The following is a 19,785-nucleotide window of genomic DNA, read 5'->3' on the forward strand; positions in this document are numbered from 1 at the left end:
TATTCACCACGATTTCATTTCAATTTCTTTAGCCATTTAATTCAAAATTTTTGGATAAAAAGTATTGAGATTTTAAGTTTTTGCTGTTATGGATCCAATTAACTTGAAAGAAAGGCTTAGCCTCAACCCATTGATCTTTGGATATGGTAAGATTCTCAACCCTAAGTGAAATACTTGAAGTCTTGTGTTTAGTTATTGAGTTGTTATATTTGGATATGATATTGTGGAATAGGTAGTGTGTGTATGTAAATTGGAGCTTGATTGAGGTTTTGGAAAGTTTTGAAGTGGAGCTATAAGTTTGAAAATATGTTGGTGAGGTTTTGGAATCTTGAAAGTTGAGAAAAAGTGAAATTGGAAGTGGAGCTAAGGTATGGTTTCAGTTTCTGTATCTAAAATATAATATAATGTGAAAACTTAGGTTAGTGACCCTAGGATAGAATTTGAATTGTTAATGTTAATGGTTGGTTAAAATGGATTGTATTATTATGTATGTGGTTGGTGATTTTTGGAGGTTGAGATGGAAACTTGTATACATGATATGAGTGACTTGATTAGTGAGATTAAATTGTAGTTGGTACCATATTGATGGTAAAATTGATGATGAAATTGTCATGAGAAATTGATGACATATTTTGTAACGACCCTCAATTTTAAAAATATAAATATAAATAGGTTATAATTTATTTTATAAATTAAAATTTTTTATTTTTAAAAATTATTTTATTAAAAATAATTAAATTAATTTATAACTATTTGAATTGAATTAAATTCATATTCTTATATATTTTTGTTATTATAAAATATTTTACATAATTAAAACTATAATTTTAATAATTTATAAATAATAAAAATTATATATATTTTTTAATTTAAATAATTAATATTTTTAATTAAAAAAAAGAAAAAAAAGTGGATATTATATATATATATAACCTTTTTCATAAATAAATCATGATTATTAGCACTTAATTAGCATTGCATGCTTCATTCTTGGATGGTACAAGAGATAGCACCGAGGGTGAAAAGAAAGAAACTGTGAACTTTCCAAAAATTTTCGGTTTCGATTTCTTGAGATCCGTAACTCTAATAAAAAATTTAATCTAATAAAAGTGTTCGTATTCTTCTCCTCTACACGTTGACGCCACTTTTGATTGGTGAAATTTGACGGTGACGTAACTTCCCTACCACTTTTGATTGGTGAAAGTACTTGAGTTCGACCAACTGGAGTTCTAGGAGGTACAAACGATTTTTGACACTTGCTTTTTCGACATCCCGATCAGAAAGCTTCTCCTTAACCTCGAGTATTTTCATTTCTTACGGAGGTATGGTTTTGGTAAATTCTCACCGATTAAATTTGTATTGGATAAGTGAATGGTTGTTATGATTGATTATTGATGGAGTTTGATTGACTTTATATTGAATTTTGTTGATATATTGTTATATGTGATTAAACTTGTGATTTGGTTATGTTTGTGCTGCCCAAACTGTGATAATGAGGCTAATTTGGGGCTGTCATTGTGCTAGTTTTTGAACAAAGTAGGTGAGGTTTAATGCCCGAGGAATTAAATTAAAAGTTGTGAAAAATCGGTAACCGTAAAACTCATAAACGGATTAAGATTTAAATGTATATTTTAAAAAGAAAATAAGGAGGATTTCGGTTCTTAGTGAAAAAAATAATCAACCAAAAAGAATTATTTTTGAGGAAATATACTTGTATTTTTATGAAAAGATTGAGTTTAATATTATAATTATATAATTTTTTTGGGTATTTTGGATAATAAATAAAGTTCAAGCGTAAAAATGAGTATTTTATAAAAGTTCAGGTTATTTTTATAAATATGAAAATAAGTGAGGGTTCAAATATAATTTTATAAAATATTAAGGTTAAAATTAGAATATTAAAAAGTTCGTGATTTAGAAAGTAATTAATAGAAGTTTAAAAATAAAGTTTTATGAGCTAAGTTTTTAAGAAAATATATAAATATTATTTATTTACCATTTAAATTATTCTATTTATATTATTATTAATATTTTATTACGAATATTAATTAGTAGAGATATTATTAATATTATTATAAGTCAGAGAAGAGCAAACAGAGTGATCTTAAAAGCTTTAGAGAATGCAAACTTTAATTAAAGTGTTATATAATTCTTTTTCATAAGACACTTAGGGAAAGGCGAGGGAAGAATATGAAGTTGAGTTATGATAAAGGATTAAAAGATTAAAGAAAAGAAGAAGAGAGAAAAGAAGAGGAAAGAAGGATATTAAAGAAACCTCTGCCACAGAAGAGCAGAGATCAAAGATTAAAAGAATCTAAAGAACCTCTGCCACAGGAGAGTAGAGAAAAGAAAAGAAAGAAAGAACGAGCAGAGATGATTGTTTACCTACTGAAAACGAGCAGAGATATGGTGGTGAGTCCACTGAGATTTGCTTCCAGAGATACATCGGCCAATTCAGGGGATGGTCATACCTGTAAGACAGAGATTGCTTACAGAGGTTATCGCTACATACATTGGCTAGAGAGAGCCTCACCTGTAAGACAGAGGTTGCTTACAGAGGTTATGTTTGTATACATCGGCTCAAGAGAGTCGCACCTGTAAAACAGAGGTTTCTTACAGAGGTTATGACACGGGAAACCAAACTCAGACAAGGGTTGCTGAGTTGCGTCGGGAGCGGGTCGAAACCGACAAATGAGATCATTACCTGCACTAGGGATAGACATGCATCATACTTGTTTGCGCACATTTGTTTGTGAGTGTGTTTTCTATGATTGTGTGTGCTTGTGATTGGGTTTTGTGTTTTATAATTGTTGAATTGGCTTGTACTTTGTTAATTGTTGTTGCTGACGAAGTATATATAAAATGGATATAACTATACACCCCGACCCTACTAGGAACTCCCCAATTTTTACCCCTTATTTCTACCCCTTTCAGCTACAGGCGCGAAGACTTAGTGCGGAACTACAAGAGTATAGAAGAATCTGTTTACAAGTTGACTTCTTAGATTTTATTTTTCCCTCGTTATTTATTGTTTTTATTTTTTTAGAGGGTTAGGAATTGTATTTGAGGGTATTTGAATAAGCCTATGTATATCATGCTATGTGAATATATATATATATATATATATCTTTGTGATTAAGTAAGTGAAAGTAAAAACTATTTCATTTTCTTAATTAAAGTTTCATTTTGTATTCGCGAAGGCTCAATATTAAATAAACATAGTAAATAATTAAAGGAATAGAGGTTAATAGAGCTCAGACTTTTAGTACGATCATGAGGTGCTAAAAGTTAGGGTGTTACATTATGGTATCAGAACAGTTCGTTCTTGTTAGAGCCTTGGGAATGGACTGACTATGCTTCACTGCATACACTAAGTGTTTGTCATGCAATAGGACTTGTCCTAATGACAAGAGTTTGAATTTTATATGCATGACTGTCTATCGATTAATGCTGTTAGTCAACCATTGCATTTCTCATGATATTAGGTTTGGCCAACTTAATACTGATGACATGTGTATACGGAAACACTAATGGATTGTCATAGACAAAATAGAATTAATCGGTGATGCAAATTATGGGTTTTGGAAACGTTAGAAGTTGCATCTCGGGGTTGCTCGGTCACGTATCTTGTTCTTTCATGGTTTATCTTGAAGTTTTATTTGGGGTTTCTTTCTTGGAAAGTGAACTAATTATTCCCCAATCTTGTTCCTTGTGCATATGCTATTTTCATTTGATCTTAACCGCATACGTTTACTTGAATTCCCTGAGATATCTACTTTTTTTAAGATGCGATTTGGTTCTTTTGCTTCATGTCTTGCATCTTATGTATATCTCATTCTGATTAAATTTGGTTCTTTTGAAGTTCTTGTCTCGAACCTTACATTCTGAATTATTCTCTACTTGATAGCGTTCTTAAACATTCTCTTGAATTCCTGTGAACCCCATCCATAAATTTTGTTCTTCTCTTCCTAAGTTTGATATCCTTTTAGGTAACTCAAGCTTGTTTTAGAGTAATATGCGATTCCTTGGATATCTGCCTTGTGCTGTTTAAACTCATTTTCTTGGCTCATGTATTCTTTGATGTAACTTTGGACTTGTTGATGCATCAAAGAGAAACGTAAAAATCTTTGTGAACATTGTCCTTGTTGCTTGTCCTTTCTCTGAGGTCTTCTATCCTTTTGAGTGACTTGAGACTTGTTTTGGTGACATGTGCGATCGTTAAATATAGCAAGAGATATGTTAGTTCTTTAGGATACGTTGTGCGGACGCGAAAGTTGGAGTTTATAAGTGTGCAACGTCACAGGATGTTGAGGAGCTTGATTCTTGCGAAGGAGTTTTGTTGATGTTAGACTTGTGCCTGTTAGTGGGTTGCGGAGTGTTTAATGAGGTTAAGAATTCGCGGAGAATCTGTTTAATATGGTATGGTTGGGAATGGCGAAGTTATGTCATGTTGAAGTTTAGGCAGCTGAAGCTCTAAAGTTGGTATGAGTTTAGTGTGCAAATGATATACTCGTCGTTCTAATACCAGCCTACCTTGTAATCTTTCTACATCGAGCCTATCTTGTATATTCCGCTTTGCAGCAGACTTTTTTCCTACATTTTTAAGCCATAAGAATATCCTAGATTTGAAAACTATATATATATATATATATATATATATATATATATATATATATATATATATATATATATATATATATATGTTGAGACCTTAAAGCCTCTTCCTTATATGTTACCTCTTATATATGCCAAAATATTTTTCTTTTTTTTTTCCTAATATGTTCAAAAGTAAAGCTAGTTTGAATATCCACCTTATTGAGCCGCTCGAGCCGGTCGGTCAGAACACAACCTGGACTGGGCCGTAACAGTGTCCCCAACGCTCCTACTACGGTCATGAATGCCGTTGTTGGCACGTTAAGCTCCCCTTCCTATGTTGTCGGTTGGTCGAGCTGCCGTTAGTTGTGGTGAGGGCGTGCCCCCTACGCGCGAGTGAGGCTCGTCGCCTAGGGGAATTATCCCACGTCACCTTGATTTCTGCGCCGAACATTTAATGCCATTGATGATTGATTTAAACCCCGCGTGAAAAGACAATTATGCCCTTGTCTTTCGCGTTTCTTCATGCGTCAGTTTTCTTTTTGGTTTTCCTTCATTTTCGCGTCCAGTTCTTCCACTATCATTACGTTTCTTCCGTTTCCTCTCATCTTCTCCAAGTTTCTTGCTGTGAATCCCTGCTTTGCCCAAATCTCTCTCAGTTTTTCATCCCCCTTCGATCATCACTATTATCCTGGTAAGTTATCTATCTGAATAGCTTTGCTCTGCTGTTATACTACTTGCTTTCCTGTTTTGCTTCCGGACGTGTATTGTTTATTTGGTTGGATTACATGGCGTTAGTGTTAGGTAGATGCATTAGGGAGGTTACCATTCTAGAATGTTGGTTTTTTAGGCTTTACTTTGGCCATAGATTTATCCTTTGTTTGACTGTAGCTATCGAATAGGAAAACTGTAGTTTCTGGGCCATCCCCGATCCCCCGATCTCTTTGACTAAGTGTGAGTAGTGCCCCCACTGTAGGTATGGCCCAACATCCTGTTGCGCGGGCTTCCGTTGTGAGAGCACCTTATGATTGGTACGCCTGGGTAACTTCGAACGTGAAGGATTCCCCTAACCAGATGGACCTAGAGGAGCTTACTGAGTTCCGACAAGCTGACTACTTGTGTGGTGGGAGTGACGAAGAAGCCAATTACGAGGTCTTCGTCCCTGCCGCTCACGAGCGGATATACCAACTAAACCTGCACGCCCCTTGGATCGCCAATTGGATCTGTTTTTACAAGGCGATGTTCACCCAACTGGTAATGCGTATTCCCTTTTTCCCTTTTCAAATGGCGCTACTCAACCGGTGTGACGTAGCGTCGTCTCAATTGCATCCGAACAGCTGGGCTTCGATCCACTGTTTCGAGATGGTCTGTGAATACTTGGAGCTGCCGACCTCCGTCGAGGTGTTTTTATTTCTTTTTACCCTTACAAACCCTTCCAAGGAAGGGAAGGCCAAAAAAGGCTTTATGTCCTTCCAGTCGGCTCAAGGTCGGAGGATCTTTGCCCTATTCGAGGATTCCAACCATGGTTTCAAGGACAAATACTTCAAGGTTCGTCCGGCCGAGGGTCGGCATCCCTTTTGGTTGACGCTGGAGGGAGAACGCCGCATCTCGACCTACTGGAGCTTTGGGGTGGATGCGAATACCTTTACCAAGGTGACGTACAAGGGGCTGTCCTCCGAGAACAAGAAGGTTGCCGATGTCTTGCTAGCCATTTTTGGGAAGAATCACGTTAATCCTCATCTTCTTATGGGTGGTGAGGATGTGGTCAGGAATTATATATGTGGGTAGTCGTTTAGTAGTGTATCTGTGTTATTATCCTTGCTTAATCCCCCGGCTTAACGACTAACTAGTTTCTGTATTTTGTTTCAGTATCAATGGTTGGTGAGCAAGTTGGGCTTGATGCCTTGTTCAATACCTTTCTTGTTGGCGATAGCATCGATGAACCGGCTGCCGAGAACCAGGAGGTGCCCCCCAACAATCCCATCGAGGCCGGAGCTCAATCCCAACCCACCCAGGGTGAGGTGATCGGGAGTAGCGGTGGCCTGGATCCCCAACCAGAGTTCGAGGTGGAGGACCCAAAGGTAATTGTTGTTAACAACCCGAGGAAGAGGAAGCCGTCTTCTAGCCTTGAGGGAGTTCTCACGGTAATAGAGAAGAACTTCGATGCCGGACAATTTAATGATTCCCAACTGCTCCCGGACACGGAGGACTTCTTTCATGGTGGGGATCTCCCTTTGCAGGCTAGGTGGATGTACCGTACCCTGCTCTGGGGAGCCGCCATAGTGAGAAAAGTGGAATTCGCCCTGGTAGGGACACAGTCATTGGAAAATAGGCTCGAATCCTCTATTCAAGATAATAACAAATACAAAGTTAAAGTCCAGTCACTTCAAGAGCAGCTAGCTAGGGCAAAGGAGAACGTCAAGACCTCCGATGCTGTTGTGGCGTGGTTTACTGAGCGGGAGCTAACTCTAGAGGGTCAGCTCAACGCTTCTCAAGGCCGGGTGAAGGAGGTCGAGAAAGAGCGCGATGAGGCCCTTGTGTCGGCAACCGCGGCCAAGAATGAAATGACTGAATTAAAAAAGAAGTATAAAGAGACCGTGAAGCAAGGGAAGAGCGCCATCTTGATTACTGAGGAGGCCCTCAAAGCTCAAGTGAAGCTTCAGCCTCCCGACTTTGACACCTCCGCGGTTGGCATTTTCAAGACCATCAAGGATGGCAAAATTGTTGATATGCCGAAGAAGTGATGTGGTCTTGTTTTTGTACTTTGGTTTTTTGTATTATGTGGATCTTCGAATGCTTTGTTGTAGTAAACTTGACTGCTGTTTTGTTGGTTTAAAATGAAATGTTTGTTTCCCGCTTTGTCGGTAATCGATTTGCTTGTCGTTCTCTTACCGTTTTATTGGTAATTAGCTGTTCATTTATACTTGTTTACCGTTTCGTTGGTAACTAGCTAAGTTAGGCCGTGGCTCTTATCGTTTCAATAGCCGTTTGTTGCGGTGCTCGTCGCTTAGTGGTTCCCGGGGTGATCAATCCCGGGACACCGTGTCGTTCTTGCGCTAGTTATTTGGCAAGGTGACTTGATTAGTTTAGATATTGAAAACAAGACCAAGGGATGACGAATAATCGATAAACAGCTTAATTGAAAACAACTAGTCTCAAATAATATGACCATGAAGTAATGACAAATTCTAAAATAACACGATCATGAAGTAAACAAAAGGCAAATAATCCAACATAAAGCAATGCGAGTCTTACTAAACCGGATGACCCGGTAGAAAGCTTGCTCGCCTAGTGTGCCTCGGCAGCTAGGAATAGAATCTCCTTAGGTTACTTGCGTTCCACATTCTTGGGACTTTCCTGCCACCCAGCCGTTCCAACTTGTAGGCACCGTTGCTGAGCACCTCCTTCACCCCGTATGGGCCTTCCCAATTCGCCACCAGCTTTCCTTCTCCAGGTGTCGGGAGTCCCACGTCGTTACGTCGTAGGACCAAGTCGCTCTGCTCAAACTCTCTCTTGAGTACTTTGGCATTGTAACACAGGGCCATCCTTTGCTTCAACGCCATTTTCGATATGTGGGCCATCTCTCTAGCTTCGTCCATCAAGTCCTTTTCTACAGCTTCTTCGACTCCTCCCAAGAGTAGTTGTGGGCTCGGTTCACCGATCTCAACGGGTATTATTGCATCTACCCCATAGGTGAGTAGGAAGGGGGTCTCCCCGGTAGACGACTGCTGAGTTGTGTGGTAGGACCAGAGGACCGAGGCTAACTCGTCTGCTCATGCTCCCTTTTTCTGGTCAAGTCACTTTTTAAGACCCTGCAAGATGACCTTATTCGCAGCTTCAACTTGGCCGTTAGTTTGGGGATGTTCAACTGATGAGAATTTCTGCCTTATGCCCAAGCCGACGAGGAATTCTCTGAATTTTTTATCGGCGAACTGCGTCCCATTATCCGAGATAACGGCCTTGGAAACTCCAAACCTGGCTACTACCTGCCTCCACATAAACTTCCGATAATTAGCCGAGGATATGCTGGCCAATGGCTCGGCCTCTATCCACTTAGTATAATGGTCATTGGCCACTATTAGGTACTTGACCTGCCCTGGCCCAACTGAAAAGGGTCCTAATAGGTCGATTCCCCATTACGAGAATGGTTGGGAGGCCATCAGCAGGCTCAGTTCAGCCGCTGGCACCTTGTGGAAGTTGGCGTTATCCTGGCATCTTCTGCACCTTTTCACGAATTCCTTAGAATCTGCCATCATTGAGGGCCAGTAATAACCAGCTCTGACGAGCTTTCTGGCTAAGGCCTTCCCTCGATGTGGTAGTCGCAACATCCCTCGTGAACTTCCCTAAGCACATAGTCCGTTTGGTCGGGACACAGGCACTTCAATAGGGGTTGGCTAAGCCCTTTCTTAAACAACTGGCCTTGTAGATTGCATACTTGGCCGCTTCTCTCCTTAGCATCTTTGCCAATTCTTCGTCACTGGGGAGTTTGTCGCTTTCCAAGAAATTGGTGATCGGGTCTGCCTGGGTTAAGTGCAAAGCCACTGCTGGTTCTCTTACCAAATCTTGAATGAGAGATCGGTTCCCCGTTCTTGGCTTTGTGCTTGCCAGTTTTAATAGAAGGTCTGCCCGTGTGTTCCTCTCTCTCGGAATGTGCTTCACTGTGACTTCCTCGAATTGCTTGCTCAACTCTTTGACTTTCTCCAAATATTTCTACAATAGTGAATCTCTAGGTTGGTACATCCCATTGATCTGTGAAGTCACGACCTGTGGATCGCTGCATATCTCTAGTCTAGTGGCTTCGACCTCTTTTGCCAGAACTAGGCCGTCTAGAAGAGCCTCGTATTCCGCTTGATTGTTCGATACCAGGAATTCGAACTTGACTGACTGCTCATATACGACTCCGGTTGGACTTTCCAGAATGATCCCTGCTCCCCCAAACGTTTGGTTGGAGGCTCCGTCCACATGGAGCTTCCACCGTGTGGTTGGTGTCTCAGAAGCGTTTCTTGTCACTTCTACCAGGAAGTCAGTCATGGCTTGAGCCTTAATCGCATGCCTGGGCTCATATTGTAAGTTGTACTGGGATAGTTCGATAGCCCAAGTCATCATCCTACCCGCCAAGTCGGGTTTTTGGAGTACTTGGCAGATTGCCTTATCCGTCCTGACGATTACCTGATGTCCTTGGAAGTATTGTCGTAGCCTACGGGAGGAGGTCAGGAGGGCATACGCTAGCTTCTCCAGCTTACTGTACCTCCGCTCCACTCCTTGTAGTGCTTTACTTACAAAATAGATCGGTTGCTGGATCTTTCCTTCTTCACGCACTAAGACCGCCGCCAGCGCCTCATCGGTGATCGCCAAGTACAGGTATAGCGCTTCTCCGCTCTTAGGCTGCCGAGATTGTCTCCTTGAAGTACTTGAAGGCTTCTTCACACGCCGGGGTCCACTCGAACGCTATCCCCTTCTTCATCAAGTTGAAGAATGGCAGAGCCTTAGCAGCTGACGCCCCGAGAAAGCGGGATAGCGCAGTGAGTCTTCCTGCTAACCTCTGGACATCCTTTACACACCCCGGGCTCTTCATTTGTAGAATTGCTTCACACTTTTCCAGGTTAGCCTCTACTCATCTTTGGGTTATCATAAACCCCAAGAATTTCCCAGCTTCCATGGCGAAGGCGCACTTGAGCGGATTAAGCCTCATGCCGTGTCGCCAAAGAGAGGCGAACACGTTCTCTAGGTTGCCGATGAGGTCCTCAGCTTTGGTGGTCTTTACCAGAATATCATCTATGTATACTAATGAGCGGATAATTTATACGCTTTTTGGCATTATTTTTAGTAGAATCTGGTTACTTTTAGGGATGTTTTCATTAGTTTTTATGCTAAATTCACATTTCTGGACTTTACTATGAGTTTGTGTGTTTTTCTGTGATTTTAGGTATTTTCTGGCTGAAATTGAGGGACTTGAGCAAAAATCAGATTCAGAGGTTGAAGAAGGACTGCTGATGCTGTTGGATTCTGACCTCCCTGTACTCAAAGTGGATTTTCTGGAGCTACAGAACTCAAAATGGCGCGCTTCCAATTGTGTTGGAAAGTAGACATCCAGAGCTTTCCAGCAATTTATAATAGTCCATACTTTGAACGAGTTTAGACGACGTAAAAGAGCGTTGAACGCCAATTCTACGCTGCTGTCTGGAGTTAAACGCCAGAAACAAGTCACAAACCAGAGTTGAACGCCAGAAATACGTTACAGCCTGGCGTTCAACTCCAGAAAGAGCCTCTGCACGTGTAACATTCAAGCTCAGCCCAAGCACACACTAAGTGGGCCCCAGAAGTGGATTTATGCATCAATTACTTACTTCTGTAAACCCTAGTAGCTAGTTTATTATAAATAGGACTTTTTACTATTGTATTAGACATCTTTGATCAGTTGTATGCTATCTTAGATCACGTTTTGGGGGCTGGCCATTCGGCCATGCCTGGACATTTCACTTATGTATTTTCAACGGTAGAGTTTCTACACTCCATAGATTAAGGTGTGGAGCTCTGCTGTTCCTCAAAGATTAATGCAAAGTACTACTATTTTCTATTCAATTCAACTTATTCCGCTTCTAAGATATTCATTCGCACTTCAACCTGAATGTGATGAACGTGACAATCATCATCATTCCCCATGAACGCGTGCCTGACAACCACTTCCGTTCTACCTTCGATTGAATGATTATCTCTTAGATCTCTTAATCAGAATCTTCGTGGTGTAAGCTAGATTGATGGCGGCATTCATGAGAATCCGGAAGGTCTAAACCTTGTCTGTGGTATTTTGAGTAGGATTCTGGGATTGAATGACTGTGACGAGCTTCAAACTCGCGATTGTTGGGCGTAGTGACAGACGCAAAAGGAGGGTGAATCCTATTCCAGCATGATCGGGAACCTCAGATGATTAGCCGTGCTGTGACAGAGCATTTGGACCATTTTCACAAGAGGAGGGGATGTAACCACTGACAACGGTGATGCCCTTGCATAAAGCCAGCCATGGAAAGGAGTAAGACTGATTGGATGAAGGCAGCAGGAAAGCAGAGGTTCAGAGGAACGAAAGCATCTCTGTGCGCTTATCTGAAATTCTCACCAATGATTTACATAAGTATTTCTATCCTTCTTTTATTTTCGAAAACTCCATAACTATTTTATATCCGCCTGACTGAGATTTACAAGGTGACCATAGCTTGCTTCAAGCCAACAATCTCCGTGGGATCGACCCTTACTCACGTAAGGTTTATTACTTGGACGACCCAGTGCACTTGCTGGTTAGTTGTATCGAAGTTGTGACAAATTATGAATTGAGATTAGAGCACCAAGTTTTTGGAGCCATTACCAGAGATCACAATTTCGTGCACCAAGTTTTTGGCGCCGTTGCCGGGGATTGTTCGAGTTTGAACAACTGACGGTTCATCTTGTTGCTCAGATTAGGTAATTTTCTTTTTGTTTTATTTTCAAAAATTTTTCAAAAACCTTTCAAAAATTTCTCATCTGTTTTTGAAAAAAAATAAATAAATAAAAAAAATATTTTCAAAAATATATTTTTCTTCAGAATTTTTAAGAATGAATTCTAGTGTTTCATGATGATTTGTTGAATCCTGGCTGGCTGTAAGCCATGTCTAATCCTTTGGACTGGGGTTTCAACTTATCATCACAAGAGCTTGTTGATCCTCACACACTTAGTTGCTCTATACAGAAAAAAATTATCAATATCTTCTAAAGCTTGGCTGGCTATTAAGCCATGCCTAACCCTCAGATTGGAGCTTTAGACTAAGAGTACAAGATTCCTGGATTTCATATTAAAAATCTTGGAATTCTTATTTTTCTTTTTCAATTAATTTTCGAAAAATACCAAAAAAAATTAGAAAATTCATAAAAATCAAAAATATTTTCTGTGTTTCTTGTTTGAGTCATGTGTCATGTTATAAGTTTGGTGTCAATTGCATATTCATCTTGCATTTTTCAAAAATTCATGCATTCATAGTGTTCTTCATGATCTTCAAGTTGTTCTTGGTAAAACTTCTTGTTTGATCTTGGTGATTTCTTGTTTTGTGTCTTTTCTTGTTTTACATGTGCATTTTTGCATTCATAGAGTCTAAATATGAAAGATTTCTAAGTTTGGTGTCTTGCATGTTTTCTTTGCATATAAAAATTTTCAAAAATATGTTCTTGATGTTCATCTTGACATTCAAAGTGTTCTTGATGTTCATCTTGACATTCATAGCATTCTTGCATGCATTCATTGTTTTGATCCAAAATTTTCATGCATTGAGTCTTTTTCATGTTTTTCCCTCTCATCATTAAAAATTCAAAAATCAAAAAATATCTTTCCCTTTTTCACTCATAAATTTCGAAAATTTGAGTTGACTTTTTCAAAACTTTTTAAAATCTAGTTGTTTTTATGAGTCAAATCAAATTTTCAATTTAAAAATCTTATCTTTTTCAAAATCTTTTTCAAAAATCAAATCTTTTTCATTTTTTCTTAGTTGTTTTCGAAAATTTTAAAAATATTTTTCAAAAATCTTTTTCTTATCTTTATCTCCTAATTTTCGAAAATAACACCATCAATTAATATTTTGATTCAAAAATTTCAAGTTTGTTACTTGCTTGTTAAGAAAGATTCAAACTTTAAGTTCTAGAATCATATTTTGTGATTTCTTGTGAATCAAGTCATTAATTGTGATTTTAAAAATCAACTCTTTTTCAAAACTAATTTCAATAATATCTTTTCAAAAATATCTTTCTATCTTATCTTTTTCAAAATTATATCTTTTTTTCAAAAATTTGATTTTAAAATATCTTTTCTAACTTCTTATCTTCTTATCTTTTCAAAATTGATTTTCAAATTTGTTTCAACTAACTAACTAACTTTTTGTTTGTTTCTTATCTTTTTCAAAACTACCTAACTAACTCCCTCTCTCTCTAATTTTCGAAAATATCTTCCCTCTTTTTCAAAATTTCTTTTTAATTAACTAATTATTTTAATTTTTTATTTTAATTTTCGAAAATTACTAACCTTTTTCAAAAACAATTTTCGAAAATCACTAACTCTTTTTCAAAAATTATTTTCGAAAATTCTCTTTCTCTCTCATCTCCTTCTTTTCTTCTACTCACACAGGGACCTCTATACTGTGGTAAAAAGGACCCCTATTATTATTATTTTTCTGTCCCTCTTTTTCATATAAGCAGGAGCAAGGATAAGAACATTCTTGTTGAAGCAGATCCAAAACCTGAAAGGACTCTGAAGAGGAAACTAAGAGAAGCTAAATTACAACAATCCAGCAAGCACCTTTCAGAAATTTTCGAACAAGAAGAGGAGATGGCAGCCGAAAATAATAATAATGCAAGGAGGATGCTTGGTGACTTTACTGCACCTAATTCCAATTTACATGGAAGAAGCATCTCCATTCCTACCATTGGAGCAAACAATTTTGAGCTTAAACCTCAATTAGTTTCTCTGATGCAGCAGAACTGCAAGTTTCATGGACTTCCATCTGAAGATCCTTTTCAGTTCTTAACTGAATTCTTGCAGATCTGTGATACTGTTAAGACTAATGGAGTAGATCCTGAAGTCTACAGGCTCATGCTTTTCCCTTTTGCTGTGAGAGACAGAGCTAGAGTATGGTTGGACTCTCAACCTAAGGATAGCCTGAGCTCTTGGGATAAGCTGGTCAAGGCTTTCTTAGCCAAGTTCTTTCCTTCTCAAAAGCTGAGTAAGCTTAGAGTGGATGTTCAAACCTTCAAACAAAAAGAAGGTGAATCCCTCTATGAAGCTTGGGAGAGATACAAAGGACTGACCAAAAAGTGTCCTTCTGACATGCTTTCAGAATGGACCATCCTGGATATATTCTATGATGGTCTGTCTGAATTGGCTAAAATGTCATTGGATACTTCTGCAGGTGGATCCATTCACCTAAAAAAAAACGCCTGCAGAAGCTCAAGAACTCATTGACATGGTTGCTAATAACCAGTTCATGTACACTTCTGAAAGGAATCCTGTGAATAATGGGACGCCTATGAAGAAGGGAGTTCTTGAAATTGATACTCTGAATGCCATATTGGCTCAGAACAAAATATTGACTCAGCAAGTCAATATGATTTTTCAGAGTCTGAAAGGAATTTAAGCTGCATCCAACAGTACTCAAGAGGCATCTTCTGAAGAAGAAGCTTATGATCCTGAAAACCCTGCAATAGCAGAGGTAAATTATATGGGTGAACCTTATGGAAACACCTATAACCCATCATGGAGAAATCATCCAAATTTCTCAATAGAAGGATCAAAAGCCTCAACAAGGCTTTAATAATGGTGGAAGAAATAGATTTAACAATAGTAAACCTTTTCCATCATCCACTCAGCAACAGACAGAGAACTCTGAACAAAGTACCTCTAATTTAGCAAACTTAGTCTCTGATCTATCTAAGGCCACTGTGAGTTTCATGAATGAAACAAGCTCATCCATTAGAAATTTGGAGGCACAAGTGGGCCAGTTGAGTAAAAGGATCACTGAAATCTCTCCTAGTACTCTCCCAAGCAATACAGAAGAAAATCCAAAAGGAGAGTACAAGGCCATTGAATTGATCACTATGGCCGAACCTGTAAAGGAAGGAGAGGACGTGAATCCCAAGGAGGAAGACTTCTTGGGACGTCCAGTGATCAATAAGGAGCTTCCCTCTGAGGAACCAAAGGAATCTGAGGCTCATCTAGAAACCATAGAGATTCCATTAAACCTCCTTATGCCATTCATGAGCTCTGATGAGTATTCCTCTTCTGAAGAGAATGAGGATGTCACTGAGGAGCAAGTCACCAAGTACCTTGGTGCAATCATGAAGCTGAATGCCAAATTATTTGGCATTGAAACTTGGGAAGATGAACCTCCCTTGTTCACCAATGAACTAAGTGATCTGGATCAACTGACATTGCCTCAGAAGAAACAGGATCCTGAAAAGTTCTTAATACCTTGTACCATAGGCACCATGATCTTTAAGGCTCTGTGTGACCTTGGTTCAGGAATAAACCTCATGCCCCTCTCTGTAATAGAGAAACTGGGAATCTTTGGGGTGCAAGCCACTAAAATCTCATTAGAGATGGCAGACAATTCAAGAAAATAGGCTTATGGACAAGTAGAGGACGTGTTAGTAAAGGTTGAAGGCATTTACATCCCTGCTGATTTCATAGTCCTAGATACTGGGAAGGATGAGGATGAATTCATCATCCTTGGAAGACCCTTCCTAGCCACAGCAAGAGCCGTGATTGATGTGGACAGAGGAGAATTGATCCTTCAAATAAATGAGGACAACCTTGTGTTTACAACTCAAGGATCTCTCTCTGCAGCCATGGAGAGGAAGCATAAAGAGATTCTCTCAAAGCAGAGTCAAACAAAGCCCCCACAGTCAAACTCTAAGTTTGGTGTTGGGAGGCCACAACCAAACTCTAAGTTTGGTGTCAAACCCCCATATCCAAACTCTAAGTTTGGTGTTGGGAGGTCTCAACAAAGCTCTGCACATCTGTGAGGCTCCATGAGAGCCCACTGTCAAGCTATTGACATTAAAGAAGCGCTTGTTGGGAGGCAACCCAATGTTTATCTAATTTTCATTGTTTTTCATGTTTTATTAGGTTCATGATCATGTGGAGTCACAAAATAAATATAAAAATTGAAAACGGAATCAAAAACAGCAGAAGAAAATTCACACCCTAGAGGAAGACCTTACTGGCGTTTAAACGCCAGTAAGAAGCATGTTTTAGGCGTTCAACACCAGAACAGAGCATGGTTCTGGCGCTGAACGCCAGAAATGGGCAGCATATGGGCGTAACGCCAGAAATGCACCCTGGAGAAGAGCTGGCGCTGAACGCCCAGAACAAGCATGGTTCTGGCATTCAACGCCAGAAATGGGCAACAAATGGGCGTTCAACGCCCAGAACAAGCACCAATCTGGCGCTGAACGCCCAGAGTTGTGTGCAAGGGCATTTTGCATGTCTAATTGGGTGCAAGGTTGTAAATCCTTGAACACCTCAGGATCTGTGGACCCCACAGGATCACCTCAGGATCTGTGGACCCCACAGGATCCCCACCTATCTCCACACACTTCTTCTCACCCCTCTTCCACACAATCCCATAAACACTCTTCCCCAAAACTCTTCACCAATCACCTCAATCTCTCTCCCCTATCACCACTTCACCACTCACATCCATACACCCCACCTACCTTCAAAATTCAACATCTCTTTCCCACCCAATCCCACCCATATGGCCGAATACACACATCCCTCCATCTCCTCCATATCTTCTTCTTCTTCTTCTTCTTCTTCTTCTTCTTCTATTCTTTCTTCTTTTGCTCGAGGGCGAGCAACATTCTAAGTTTGGTGTGGTAAAAGCATAGCTTTTTTGTTTTTCCATAACCATTAATGGCACCTAAGGCCAGAGAAACCTCAAGAAAGAGGAAAGGAAAGGCAATTGCTTCCACCTCTGAGCCATGGGAGATGGAAAGATTCATCTCACAAGCCCATCACTAAGAAAAGGATGGAGCAAACAAGAGAGAACATTCATGGATCTCAACAGGCACATGAAGAAGCTCATCATCAAGAAATCCCTGAGATACATCAAGGGATGCACTTTCCTCCACAGAATTTTTGGGAGCAAATCAACACCTCCCTAAGAGAATTAAGTTCCAACATGGGACAATTAAGGGTGGAACATCAAGAGCACTCCATCATCCTTCATGAAATTAGAGAAGATCAAAAAGCAATGAGGGAGGAGCAACAAAGGCAAGGAAGAGACATAGAAGAGCTCAAGGACATCATTGGTTCCTCAAGAAGGAAATGCCACCATCACTAAGGTGGACTCATTCCTTGTTCTTACATTCTCTGTTTTTCATTTTCTATGTTAAGTGCTTATCTATGTTTGTGTCTTCATTACATGATCATTAGTATTTAGTAACTATGTCTTAAAGTTATGAATGTCCTATGAATCCATCACCTCTCTTAAATAAAAACTGTTTTAATTCAAAAGAACAAGAAGTACATAAGTTTCGAATTTATCCTTGAACTTAGTTTAATTATATTGATGTGGTGACAATGCTTCTTGTTTTCTGAATGAATGCTTGAACAGTGCATATGTCTTTTGAAGTTGTTGTTTAAGAATGTTAAATATGTTGGCTCTTGAAAGAATGATGATAAGGAGACATGTTATTTGATAATCTAAAAAATAAAAAAAAATGATTCTTGAAGCAAGAAAAAGCAGCAAAGAACAAAGCTTGCAGAAAAAAAAATTAGGCGAAAAAAAATAGAAAGAAAAAGAAAAAGCAAGCAGAAAAAGCCAAAAGCTCTTAAAACCAAGAGGCAAGAGCAAAAAGCCAATAACCCTTAAAACCAAAAGGCAAGGGCAATAAAAAGGATCCCAAGGCTTTGAGCATCAGTGGATAGAAGGGCCTAAAGGAATAAAATCCTGGCCTAAGCGGCTAAACCAAGTTGTCCCTAACCATGTGCTTGTGGCGTGAAGGTGTCAAGTGAAAACTTGAGACTGAGCGGTTAAAGTCAAGGTCCAAAGCAAAAGAAGAGTGTGCTTAAGAACCCTGGACACCTCTAATTGGGGACTTTAGCAAAGCTGAGTCACAATCTGAAAAGGTTCACCTAGTTATGTGTCTGTGGCATTTATGTATCCGATGGTAATACTGGAAAACAAAGTGCTTAAGGCCACGGCCAAGACTCATAAAATAGCTGTGTTCAAGAATCATCATACTGAACTAGGAGAATCAATAACACTATCTGAACTCTGAGTTCCTATAGATGCCAATCATTCTGAACCTCAATGGATAAAGTGAGATGCCAAAACTATTCAAGAGGCAAAAAGCTACAAGTCCCGCTCATCTGATTAGAGCTATGTTTCATTGATAGTTTGGAATTTATAGTATATTCTCTTCTTTTTATCCTATTTGATTTTCAGTTGCTTGGGGACAAGCAACAATTTAAGTTTGGTGTTGTGATGAGCGGATAATTTATACGCTTTTTGGCATTGTTTTTAGTATGTTTTTAGTAGAATCTGGTTACTTTTAGGGATGTTTTCATTAGTTTTTATGCTAAATTCACATTTCTGGACTTTACTATGAGTTTGTGTGTTTTTCTGTGATTTCAGTAATTTTCTGGCTGAAATTGAGGGACTTGAGCAAAAATCATATTCAGAGGTTGAAGAAGGACTGCTGATGCTGTTGGATTCTGACCTCCATGCACTCAAAGTGGATTTTCTGGAGTTACAAAACTCAAAATGGCGCGCTTCCAATTGCGTTGGAAAGTAGACATCCAGGGCTTTCCAGCAAGGTATAATAGTTCATACTTTGAACGAGTTTAGATGACGTAAAAGGGCGTTGAACGCCAGTTCTACGCTGCTATCTGGAGTTAAACGCCAGAAACAAGTCACAAACTAGAGTTGAACGCTAGAAATACGTTACAGCCTGGCGTTCAACTCCAGAAAGAGCCTCTGCACGTGTAACATTCAAGCTCAGCCCAAGCACACACCAAGTGGGCCCCAGAAGTAGATTTATGTATCAATTACTTACTTTTGTAAACCCTAGTAGCTAGTTTATTATAAATAGGACTTTTTACTATTGTATTAGACATCTTTGATCAGTTGTATGCTATCTTAGATCACGTTTTGGGGGCTGGCCGTTCGGCCATGCCTGGACATTTCACTTATGTATTTTCAACGGTAGAGTTTCTACACTCCATAGATTAAGGTGTGGAGCTCTGCTGTTCCTCAAAGATTAATGCAAAGTACTACTGTTTTCTATTCAATTCAACTTATTCCGCTTCTAAGATATTCATTCGCACTTCAACCTGAATGTGATGAATGTGACAATCATCATCATTCCCCATGAACGCGTGCCTGACAACTACTTCCGTTCTACCTTCGATTGAATGATTATCTCTTAGATCTCTTAATCAGAATCTTCGTGGTGTAAGCTAGATTGATGGCGGCATTCATGAGAATCCGGAAGGTCTAAACCTTGTCTGTGGTATTCTGAGTAGGATTCTGGGATTGAATGACTGTGACGAGCTTCAAACTTGCGATTGCTGGGCGTAGTGACAGACGCAAAAGGAGGGTGAATCCTATTCCAGCATGATCGGGAACCTCAGATGATTAGCCGTGCTGTGACAGAGCATTTGGACCATTTTCA

At 39.3% G+C, this 19,785-nt stretch overlaps 1 non-coding gene across 1 annotated transcript; it reads right to left on the reverse strand.

The window, feature by feature from the left end:
* Positions 1-14,332: 14,332 nt before the first annotated feature.
* LOC112782054 (small nucleolar RNA R71) lies at positions 14,333-14,440 on the reverse strand. Its single transcript, XR_003192796.1, has one exon. It is a non-coding gene; the product is annotated as a small nucleolar RNA R71 (small nucleolar RNA).
* Positions 14,441-19,785: the final 5,345 nt, after the last annotated feature.

Source organism: Arachis hypogaea, chromosome 19, assembly GCF_003086295.3.
Source record: "Arachis hypogaea cultivar Tifrunner chromosome 19, arahy.Tifrunner.gnm2.J5K5, whole genome shotgun sequence".
NCBI lineage: Eukaryota > Viridiplantae > Streptophyta > Magnoliopsida > Fabales > Fabaceae > Arachis > Arachis hypogaea.